At 43.7% G+C, this 12,841-nt stretch overlaps 1 long non-coding RNA gene across 1 annotated transcript; it reads left to right on the top strand.

The window, feature by feature from the left end:
- Window positions 1-165: 165 nt before the first annotated feature.
- Window positions 166-12,302, top strand: LOC138851077 (uncharacterized). Its single transcript, XR_011390963.1, has 2 exons — window positions 166-2,496; window positions 5,862-12,302. It is a non-coding gene; the product is annotated as an uncharacterized lncRNA (long non-coding RNA).
- Window positions 12,303-12,841: the final 539 nt, after the last annotated feature.

Here is a 12,841-nt window from a genome sequence, read left to right as displayed (position 1 = left end):
ACAATATTATAAGCACTGTTACTCTGATATCATCACTGTTACTCTGATATCATCACTATTACTCTGATATCATCACTATTACTCTGATATCATCACTATTACTCTGATATCATCACTATTACTCTGATATCATCACTATTACTCTGATATCATCACTATTACTCTGATATCATCACTATTACTCTGATATCATCACTATTACTCTGATATCATCACTATTACTCTGATATCATCACTATTACTCTGATATCATCACCGCTATAATATTATTAGTTTTCAACACGAAGGCCACTTGCAAATTTTCCAAGGTAACTATGCAACTCAAGGCAGCAAGAATACCTTCCAAGGCTTCTATATTAATGAATATCTAACTAACAAGGTTTACATCGTGACCTTTAAACCTATAAATATCAAGATAAAATATTCGACATTATTAATATAAAAATGTATTTTGGACGACCAAAGCCAATCACAGCTTACGAGAAGCGGATTAGAGATACAAGAGAGAGATGCGCAAGCCACAACCGCATTCAAGCAAAGATGTGGCGAGAGAGACGTGAAAATAATAAGTATGCTTTACAAGACATCGAGAAGAAATCACTAGAAGGTAATATAGAAGGATTCGTAAAGCAAACGCCTCTAAGACCTGCAAAAATTTAGCAGGATCCTATGTATTTCGGAGGGCGAAAGCCAATTACTTCCTACGAGGAGCGTATTAGAAATACTAGGGATGAATGTGCGAGACTTAACCGTATACAAGCAAGGATGTGGCGACAGAGACATTAAAACAAGAAGCAAGTTCCCCAAGACACCTTGTTGAAAATTCTAAAATCTAATGAATAAGAAAGAAACGCGAACGAAGTGTCTCCCAAACATTAAGTAACACTCTTAGGTTAATTTTCCCGCGAGGCAGGACTAGACTTGATAAATTCTACCGAGGAAGTCTGCCAGGAAAAGATGGAAGGCCATGACTCGGTCCGCAAGACGAATGTTGATGACTATGAGATGGTCTGCAAGACGGAGGTTTAGGACAATGAGATTATCTGGGAACATGAGCAGGTCTGGGACACAGAGGATGAGGACCATGAGCAGGTCTGGGAGACATAGGATAAAGACCATGAGCAGGTCTGTGACACATAGGGTGAAGACCATGAGCAGGTCTGGGACACAAAGGGTAAGGACCATGAGCAGGTCTGGGAGACAGAGGGTGAGGACCATGAGCAGGTCTGGGACACAGAGGATGAGGACCATGAGCAGGTCTGGGACACACAGGGTGAGGACCATGAGCAGATCTGGGAGACAGAGGGTGAGGACCATGAACACGTCTGGGACACAGATGGTGAGGACGATGAGCAGGTCTTGGAGACAAAGGGTGAGGACCATGAGTAGGTCTGGGACACAGAGGGTGAGGACCATGAGCAGGTCTGGGAGACAGAGGGTGAGGACCATGAGCACGTCTGGGACACAGATGGTGAGGACGATGAGCAGGTCTGGGAGACAAAGTGTGAGGACCATGAGCAGGTTTGGGACACAGAGGGTGAGGACCATGAGCAGGTCTGGGAGACAGAGGGTGAGGACCATGAGCAGGTCTGGGACACAGAGGATGAGGACCATGAGCAGGTCTGGGACACACAGGGTGAGGACCATGAGCAGATCTGGGAGACAGAGGGTGAGGACCATGAACACGTCTGGGACACAGATGGTGAGGACGATGAGCAGGTCTTGGAGACAAAGGGTGAGGACCATGAGTAGGTCTGGGACACAGAGGGTGAGGACCATGAGCAGGTCTGGGAGACAGAGGGTGAGGACCATGAGCACGTCTGGGACACAGATGGTGAGGACGATGAGCAGGTCTGGGAGACAAAGTGTGAGGACCATGAGCAGGTTTGGGACACAGAGGGTGAGGACCATGAGCAGGTCTGGGAGACAGAGGGTGAGGACCATGAGCAGGTCTGGGACACAAAGTGTGAGTACCACGAGCGTGTCTTTAAGGAAGAAGCAGTAGACCCTGATTAGGTCTGCAAGTTACAGGCAGTGGACCATCAATAGGTCGGCAATAGAGAGGTAGTAGACTATAAGTTGGCCCTAGATCCATAGATAGTAGACTCTTCCCACTCCACTTTGAAGGAGGATAACGTCACAACCTGCCCCTCCACCGTAGAGAGTGAGGCTGCTCCTCTGTCCTCATCTGAAGTGGAAGATGTGAGCTGTCGGCCCTCAGAGTGGCACTATTCTGAGTGGTCAGTTCAACACTTTGAGGGGCACGTCAATGTGACCTGCCTGTCCAGACAACACCACCAGCCAGCCAACAACCCCAGGATACCACCCCAGTCCCACAGTGACCCAGCCCTCTATGTCAGTGATGCAGTCAAAATTGTGGTAAACACAAGCCGAGCACCTGAGATCTGTACGAACTAGTCTGATTTGAACACCGATCTCCCGACTAATGTTCCCACGTAGGTCGCCACCGATCTCCTGGCTGACGCTCCCTCCGAGGTCGCCACCGATCTCCTGGCTGACGTTCCCTCCGAGGTCGCCACCGATCTCCAGGCTGACGTTCCCTCCGAAGTCGCCACCGATCTCCCTGCTCACCTTTCATCCGAGGACGCCACCGCACTGGATATTTTGGAGGTGTGAACTTCCCACTGATTGTCTTATGGTGAAACTGAAAGATTTTTGTTAATCTTAGATCAGATGTGGTGCATCTCACGGCAGCGTTCACGTAACTTGGCTGACTGTTTCACTCAAAGAGCAAAGACCCTCAAAGGAAATAGTGCAAATCTCCATTAGCATTAACTTTCTTCAGTTAGTCTGGATGGAAAATACAGAAAAAAATTATTTTATCATTCTTATTTATCAAATATATTCTATTTTTTTTGTATAAATAAGTTCTTAACCGAGATTTCTATTATGAATTGAATCATTTATATATCATAAACATAGTTTATACTCTTAAATAATACAAACGTGTATTTTATATTCTGTCCAGTAATACCGGAACTTTCATTGGTATCTTCAGTTGTATTTGACTAATATTAATAACTTCATACATGTAGCGGATGAGTGTGATCTTGGTGTGGTTGAGTGTGATCTTGGTGTGGTTGAGTGTGATCTTGGTGTGGTTGAGTGTGATCTTGGTGTGGTTGAGTGTGATCTTGGTGTGGTTGAGTGTGATCTTGGTGTGGTTGAGTGTGATCTTGGTGTGGTTGAGTGTGATCTTGGTGTGGTTGAGTGTGATCTTGGTGTGGTTGAGTGTGATCTTGGTGTGGTTGAGTGTGATCTTGGTGTGGTTGAGTGTGATCTTGGTGTGGTTGAGTGTGATCTTGGTGTGGTTGAGTGTGATCTTGGTGTGGTTGAGTGTGATCTTGGTGTGGTTGAGTGTGATCTTGGTGTGGTTGAGTGTGATCTTGGTGTGGTTGAGTGTGATCTTGGTGTGGTTGAGTGTGATCTTGGTGTGGTTGAGTGTGATCATGCTTGGGGTGAGTTTTATCCAGTGTTCGAGTAGGTCCGTGAAGACGTGTTTCTTGGGATACTAATGTCTCCTGCGAGGCAGAGTTGTCAAACCTCGTAGCAGTAACATTACAATATGTTCGCATTTTCCGCGCCGGGGGGAGGGAAATACTCTGTTATCACCACTACTACACTGTCATCTTCACTACACTGTCATCTTCACTAAACTCTCATCTTCACTAAACTCTAATCTTCACTACAGTCATTTTCGCAACACTGTTTCCCTCACTACACTTTCATTTTCACAATGTCATCTTCACTACACAGTTATCTTCAGCACATTATTATCTTCACTACTCTTATCACTAATCACTACTGTTATCACTGCTCTAATCACAAAACTGCTATGATCACTGTTGTTATCGTCGCTACTGCACTGTTATCTCTACCACCCTATTATCCCACTATATTCTCACAGCGACTGCAGTGTTACCACCACAACGCTATCAGTACACTGGTATCACTACACTGGTGTCACCACTACTCACTGTTATTACCAACAGTTCACTGTTATCATTACACTGTTATCAAAACTACAATATTATCACCACTGTTACACTGATATCACTGTTACACTGATATCATCACTGATATATAATCATTAGTTTTCAACTTGAAAACCACTTACAAATTTTCCAAGGTAACTATGTAACTCAAGGCAGCAAGAATGCCTTCCAAGGCTTCTATATTAATGAATATCTAGCTAACAAGGTTTATATCGTGACCTTTAAACCTATAAATATCAAGATATATTATTAATCGACGTTATTAATATAAAAATGTATTTTGGACGAACAAAGCCAATCTCTTAGTACGAGAAGCGGATTAAGGATACTAGGGAAGAATGCGCTAAACTAAACCGCATACAAGCAAGGATGTGGCGAGAGAGAAATGTAAATAATTAGCATACTTTACGAAACACCCACTAGAAAACCCTAGAGGGTAATGCCAAAAATGGCACCGTAAAGCAAACGTCTCTAACACCTGCCAAAATTTAGCAGGGTCCTATGTATTTCGTAGGACGGAAGCCAATTACTTCCTACGAGGAGCGTATTAGAGATACTAGAGATGAATGTGCGAGACTGAACCGTATACAAGCAAGGATGTGGCGACAGAGACATTAAAACAAGAAGCAAGTTCCCCAAGACACCTTGTTGAAAACTCTAAAATCTTGTGAATAAGAAAGAAAGGTGAGGGAAATGTCTCCCAAATATTAAGTAACACTCCCAGGTTAATTTTCCCGCGAGACAGGACTAGACTTGATAAAAGCTTCCGAGTAAGTCTGCCAGGGAATGATGGAAGACCATGAGTCGGTCCGCAAGACGGAGGTTGATGATCATGAGATGGTCTGCAAGACGAAGGTTGAGGACCCTGAGATTATCTGTGAGGCAAAGGGTGAGGACCATGAGTGGGTCTTGGATACACAGCGTGAGGACCATGAGCAGCTCTGTGAGACAGAGGGTGAGGACTATGAGCAGGTCTGGGACACAGAGAGTGAGGGCCATGAGCATTCCTGGGAGATCGAAGGTGAGGACCATGAGCAGGTCTGGGAGACAGAGGGTGAGGACTATGAGCAGGTCTGGGACACAGAGAGTGAGGGCAATGAGCATACCTGGGAGATCGAAGGTGAGGACCATGAGCAGGTCTGGGACACAAAGGGTGAGGACCATGACCAGATCTGGGAGACAGAGGGTGAGGACCATGAGCAGGTCTGGGATACACAGCGTGAGGAAAAAGAGCAGGTCTTGGAGACAGAGGGTGAGGAGTATGAGCAGACCTGGGAGACCGAGGGTGAGGACCATGAGCGGGTCTGGGAAACAGATGGTGAGGCCCATGAGCAGGTCTGGGACACAGTGTGTGAGTACCACGGGCGGGTCTTTAAGGAAGCAGCAGTAGACCCTGATTAGGTCTGCAAGTTACAGGCAGTGGACCATCAATAGGTCGGCAATAGAGAGGTAGTAGACTATAAGTTGGCCCTAGATCCATAGATAGTAGACCCTTCCCACTCCACTTTGAAGGAGGATAACGTCACAACCTGCCCCTCCACCGTAAAGAGTGAGTCTACTCCTCTGTCCTCATCTGAAGTAGAAGATGTGAGCTGTCGGCCCTCAGAGTGGCACTATTCTGAGTGGTCAGTTCAACACTTTAAGGGGCACGCCAATGTGACCTGCCTGTCCAGACGACACCACCAGCCAGCCAACAACCCCAGGATACCACCCCAGTCCCACAGTGACCCAGCCCTCTATGTCAGTGATGCAGTCAAAATTGTGGTAAACACAAGCCGAGCACCTGAGATCTGTACGAACTAGTCTGATTTGAACACCGATCTCCCGACTAATGTTCCCACGTAGGTCGCCACCGATCTCCTGGCTGACGTTCCCACCGAGGTCGCCACCGATCTCCCTGCTCACCTTTCATCCGAGGACGCCACCGCACTGGATTCCTTGGAGGTGTGAACTGCCCACTGATTATCTTATGGTGGAACTGGAGGATTTTTGTTAATCTTAGATCAGATGTTCTGCATCTCGCAGCAGTGTTCACTTAACTTTGCTGAGTGTTTCACTCAAGAACAAAAGACCCTCACAGGAAATAGTGCAGATCTCCATTAGCATTAACTTTCTTCAGTTCGTCTAAATGGAAAATAGACAAATTTTATTTTAAGATTTTTATTCATTATCAAATGTATTCTAACATTTTGGTGTTAAGATTAACAACTTCTTAACCGAGATTTCTATTATGATTTGAATAAATTTTATATTTTTATATAGTATAAACAGTGTTTGTATTGTTATACATTGTGGTTTTGGTGTATTTTGTATTCTGTCCAGTAATACCGTAACTTTCATTGGTATCTCCAGTTACATTTAACTAATACCATTCATTCATATAGTGGTTGAGTGTGATGTTGGTGTGGTTGAGCGTGATGTTGGTGTGGTTGAGTGTGATGTTGGTGTGGTTGAGCGTGATGTTGGTGTGGTTGAGTGTGATCTTGGTGTGGTTGAGTGTGATCATGCTTGGGGTGAGTTTTATCCAGTGTTCGAGTAGGTCCGTCAGGACGTGTTTCTTGGGATACTAATGTCTCCTGCGAGGCAGAGTTGTCAAACCTCGTAGCAGTAACATTACAATAGGTTCGCATTTTCCGCGCCGGGGGGGGGGGGAACTCTGTTATCACCACTACTACACTGTCATCTTCACTACACTGTCATCTTCACTAAACTCTCATCTTCACTAAACTCTAATCTTCACTACACTGTCATTTTCGCAACACTTTCCCTCACTACACTTTCATTTTCACAATGTCATCTTCACTACACAATTATCTTCAGCACACTACTATCTTCACTACTCTTATCACTAATCACTACTGTTATCACTGCTCTAATCACAAAACTGCTATGATCACTGTTGTTATCGTCGCTACTGCACTGTTATCTCTACCACCCTATTATCCCACTATATTCTCACAGCGACTGCAGTGTTACCACCACAATGCTATCAGTACACTGGTAGCACTACACTGGTGTCACCACTACTCACTGTTATTACATACAGTTCACTGTTATCATTACACTGTTATCAAAACTACAATATTATCACCACTGTTACACTGATATCATCACTACACTGATATCATCACTACACTGATATCATCACTACACTGATGTCATCAACACTATAATATTATTAGTATTCAATATGAAGGCCACTTACAAATTTTCCAAGGTAACTATATAACTCAAGGCAGCAAGAAAACGTCACAACCTGCCTCTCCACCCTGAAGGGTGAGGCTGCTCCTCTGTCCTCATCTGAGGTGGAAGACAATAGCTGTCAGCCCTCAGAGTGGCACAATTCTGAGTGGTCAGTTCAATACTTTCAGCGGCACGTCAATATGACCTGCCTTTCAAGACGACGACACCAGCCAGCCAACAACCGCAGGTTACCACCCCAGTCCCCCAGTGACCCAGCTCTCTAAGTCAGTGATGCAGTCAAAATTGTGAACACAAGCCCAGCAGATGAAGTCTTTACGAACTAGTCTGATTTCAACACCGATCTCCTGGTTGACGTTCACAACAAGGTCGCCACTGATCTCCTGGCTCACCTTTCAACCGAGGACGCCTCCGCACTGGATATCTTGGAGGTGTGAACTGCCCACTGATTATCTTATGGTGCAACTTGAGGATTTTTGTTAATATTAGATCAGATATGGTGCATCTCACAGTACTGTTCACGTAACTTGGCTGACTGTTTTACTCAAGACCAATGTTGCAACCCCTGAATGGGTTACAATGATTATTATGTATATATGTAATGTATATTACCTTTTCATATAATTTTATATTGCTTATATTTGCGATAATAGCTAAATCGTAAATGTATGACTTTATATTATTATTTGACTTATATTCTTATTTAGCTTATGTTGTTAGGATGTCCATAAAATGTGCTCAGTTAGTCTTGATTGTCAAACTACTGTAATTATCGCTTGTCGCTCGTTATACTGCCGGCTTCTGAGCTGCAGTTGTCCACGTAGCTATCACGTGATCGAGGGGGGGGTGTCCTCACCTCTCGTGAAATTGTCAGTCTGCTGGAGACTCGCTTGCTGGTTGGACAGATTGTCTGTCTCATTATTCTTGTTAGTTCTGTAGAACTTTGTTCACAGAACATTGTATAGACTTTGTGATTTTCGACGTTGTACTGAGGTTGTGTGTCACATAGACACTCTGAGTATCTCAGGTCCTTAGCTATAGCTTCTGACCTAATTTTGTACTGGTTCCTGTGTATTGTCACAGTCACAGTTTTTCCTATGCTGAACGTAGATTCAGTTTTATGGGAGTTTTGTAACTTGTGGAGGATCTGCAGATGGTCCCTACTTAGTGTCGTTATATTATCTCCTTGTTCCTGATTCTGTGTCGCAGTCGCTTGATATTGCATTGCTATTGGGCTTAGCATTCTTTGTTGTTCAAGCAGACTGTTCGGGTTGCCAGTCGGTCAAGAAGTTAGTTTATTTGAGGACTTTGTCAGTCACTTGTTTAAGTCTAATTCGAGTCTTGAGACACAGCTAACTACTTAAGAGCACTTATACGCATACACACACTTGTACATATTTGTAATATCTTATTAAATGTTAATGTACCTGACGGTACTTAAGAATTATAAATGTGATATGTGCTTTCAGCACAATATTGAACTCGAGAGATTGATTTTATTTTGATTGCTGTAATTAATTTAATTTGATAATATACCTCTAGACAACTTACTACTTAATAAATTTATTAAATTTTAATTTCTCTAGTTAGTAGCCTACCAGTTGTAATCCTAAAGTACTATTGAACCATACTGAATTTCAATGGATAATTGGACAAGGATACTGACTACTTGTTACGAAAACCCAGTAACAGGCTGGATGCTAGAAGGGCAGTCCTTTCTAGTATTCACTGGAGATCTCTAAGCTTTTAGAATCGCGTTTTTTGTAACAACCAAAGACCCACACTGGAAATAATACAGATCTCTATTAGCACTAAGTTCGTCTGGCTGGAAAATAGACATTTTATATTAACATTCTTACTTCTTATCAGAAGTATATTCTATCTGAAATATATTTTTAGTATGATTCGAATAAATTATGTAGTATATTCTATTTATATAGTATAAACTATATTTATTCTATGTGTGATCTTGGTGTGGTTGAGTGTGAACTTGGTGTGGTTGAGTGTGAACTTGGTGTGGTTGAGTGTGATTTTGGTGTGGTTGAATGTGATCTTGGTGTGGTTGAGTGTGAACTTGGTGTGGTTGAGTGTGATCTTGGTGTGGTTGAGTGTGATCTTGGTGTGGTTGAGTGTGAACTTGGTGTGGTTGAGTGTGAACTTGGTGTGTTGACTGTGATCTTGTTGTGGTTGAGAGTGATCTTGCATGAGGTGAGATTTATCCAGTGTTCGAGTAGGTCCGTCAGGACGTGTTTCTTGGGATACTAATGTCTCCTGCGAGGCAGAGTTGTCAAACCTCGTAACAGTAACATTACAATATGTTCGCATTTTTTCGCGACGGGGGGGGGGGGGGGGAAGGTTACACTGTTGTCACCACTACTACACTGTCATCTTCACAACACTGTCATCTTCACTAAACTCTCATCTTCACTACACTGTCATCTTCACTACACTTTCATTTTCACAATGTCATCTTCACTACACAGTCAGCTTCTGTACACTATTATCTTCACTACTCTTATCACTAATCACTACTGTTATCACTGCTCTAATCACAAAACTGTTATGATCACTGTTGTTATCGTCGCTACTGCACTGTTATCACTACCACCCAATTATCCCACTATATTCTCACAGCGACTGCAGTGTTACCACTACAATGATATCAGTACACTGTTAGCACTACACTGTTGTCACAACTACTCACTGTTATCACCAACAGTTCACTGTTATCCTTACACTGCTATTATCAAAACTACAATATTATCACCACTGTTACACTGATATCACTGTTACACTGATATCACTGTTACACTGATATATAATCATTAGTTTTCAACTTGAAAACCACTTACAAATTTTCCAAGGTAACTATGTAACTCAAGGCAGCAAGAATACCTTCCAAGGCTTCTATATTAATGAATATCTAGCTAACAAGGTTTATATCGTGACCTTTAAACCTATAAATATCAAGATATATTATTAATTGACGTTATTAATATAAAAATGTATTTTGGACGAACAAAGCCAATCTCTTAGTACGAGAAGCGGATTAAGGATACTAGGGAAGAATGCGCTAAACTAAACCGCATACAAGCAAGGATGTGGCGAGAGAGAAATGTAAATAATTAGCATACTTTACGAAACACCCACTAGAAAACCCTAGAGGGTAATGCCAAAAATGGCACCGTAAAGCAAACGTCTCTTAAGGATACTAGGGAAGAATGCGCTAAACTAAACCGCATACAAGCAAGGATGTGGCGAGAGAGAAATGTGAATAATTAGCATACTTTACGAAACACCCACTAGAAAACCCTAGAGGGTAATGCCAAAAATGGCACCGTAAAGCAAACGTCTCTAACACCTGCCAAAATTTAGCAGGGTCCTATGTATTTCGTAGGGCGGAAGCCAATTACTTCCTATGAGGAGCGTATTAGAGATACTAGAGACGAATGTGCGAGACTTAACCGTATATAAGCAAGGATGTGGCGACAGAGACATTAAAACAAGAAGCAAGTTCCCCAAGACACCTTGTTGAAAACTCTAAAATCTTGTGAATAAGAAAGAAAGGTGAGGGAAATGTCTCCCGAATATTAAGTAACACTCCCAGGTTAATTTTCCCGCGAGACAGGACTAGACTTGATAAAAGCTTCCGAGTAAGTCTGCCAGGGAAAGATGGAAGACCATGAGTCGGTCCGCAAGACGGAGGTTGATGATCATGAGATGGTCTGCAAGACGAAGGTTGAGGACCCTGAGATTATCTGTGAGGCAAAGGGTGAGGACCATGAGTGGGTCTTGGATACACAGCGTGAGGACCATGAGCAGGTCTGTGAGACAGAGGGTGAGGACCATGAGCAGGTCTGGGAGACAGAGGGTGAGGACTATGAGCAGGTCTGGGACACAGAGAGTGAGGGCCATGAGCATACCTGGGAGATCGAAGGTGAGGACCATGAGCAGGTCTGGGACACAGAGATTGAAGGCCATGAGCAGACCTGGGAGACCGAGGATGAAGACCATGAGCAGGTCTGGGACACAAAGGGTGAGGACCATGAGCGGGTTTTGGGTACACAGCGTGACGGCAATGAGCAGGTCTGGGAGGCAGAGGGTGAGAACCATGAGCAGGTTTGTGAGACAGAGGGTGAGGACCATGAGCAGACCTGGGAGACCGAGGGTGAGGACCATGAGCAGGTCTGGGACACAGTGTGTGAGTACCACGAGCGGGTCTGTAAGGAAGCAGCAGTAGACCCTGATTAGGTCTGCAAGTTACAGGCAGTGGACCATCAATAGGTCGGCAATAGAGAGGTAGTAGACTATAAGTTGGACCTAGATCCATAGATAGTAGACCCTTCCCACTCCACTTTGAAGGAGGATAACGTCACAACCTGGTCCTCCACCGTAAAGAGTGAGTCTACTCCTCTTTCGTCGTCTGAAGTGGAAGATGTGAGCTGCCGGCCCTCAGAGTAGCACTATTCTGAGTGGTCAGTTCAACACTTTAAGGGGCACGCCAATGTGACCTGCCTGTCCAGACGACACCACCAACCAGCCAACAACCCCAGGATACCTCCCCAGTCCCACAGTGACCCAGCCCTCTATGTCAGTGATGCAGTCAAAATTGTGGTAAACACAAGCCGAGCACCTGAGATCTTTACGAACTAGTCTAATTTGAACACCGATCTCCCGACTAATGTTCCCACGTAGGTCGCCACCGATCTCCTGGCTGACGCTCCATCCGAGGTCGCCACCGATCTCCTGGCTGACGTTCCCACCGAGGTCGCCACCGATCTCCTGGCTGACGTTCCCACCGAGGTCGCCACCGATCTCCCTGCTCACCTTTCATCCGAGGACGCCACCGCGCTGGATTCCTTGGAGGTGTGAACTGCCCACTGATTATCTTATGGTGAAACTGGAGGATTTTTTTTAATCTTAGATCAGATGTTCTGCATCTCGCAGCAGTGTTCACGTAACTTGACTGAGTGTTTCACTCAAGAACAAAAGACCCTCACAGGAAATAGTGCAGATCTCCATTAGCATTAACTTTCTTCAGTTCGTCTAAATGGAAAATAGACAAATTTTATTTTAAGATTTTTATTCATTATCAAATGTATTCTAACATTTTGGTGTTAAGATTAACAACTTCTTAACCGAGATTTCTATTATGATTTGAATAAATTTTACATTATTATATAGTATAAACAGTGTTTGTATTGTTATACATTGTGGTTTTGGTGTATTTTGTATTCTGTCCAGTAATACTGTAACTTTCATTGGTATCTCCAGTTACATTTAACTAATACCATTCATTCATATAGTGGTTGAGTGTGATGTTGGTGTGGTTGAGTGTGATCATGCTTGAGGTGAGATTTATCCAGTGTTCGAGTAGGTCCGTGAAGACGTGTTTCTTGGGATACTAATGTCTCCTGCGAGGCAGAGTTGTCAAACCTCGTAGCAGTAACATTACAATATGTTCGCATTTTCCGCGCCGGGGGGGGGGGGGGGAACTCTGTTATCACCACTACTACACTATCATCTTCACTACACTGTCATTTTCGCAACACTGTTTCCCTCACTACACTTTCATTTTCACAATGTTATCTTCACTACACAATTATCTTCAGCACACTACTATC

Source organism: Cherax quadricarinatus, chromosome 99, assembly GCF_038502225.1.
Source record: "Cherax quadricarinatus isolate ZL_2023a chromosome 99, ASM3850222v1, whole genome shotgun sequence".
Taxonomy (NCBI): Eukaryota; Metazoa; Arthropoda; class Malacostraca; order Decapoda; family Parastacidae; genus Cherax; species Cherax quadricarinatus.
The sequence above is the reverse complement of the archived record's forward strand: the minus strand, read 5'-3'. Positions and strand labels throughout refer to the sequence as shown.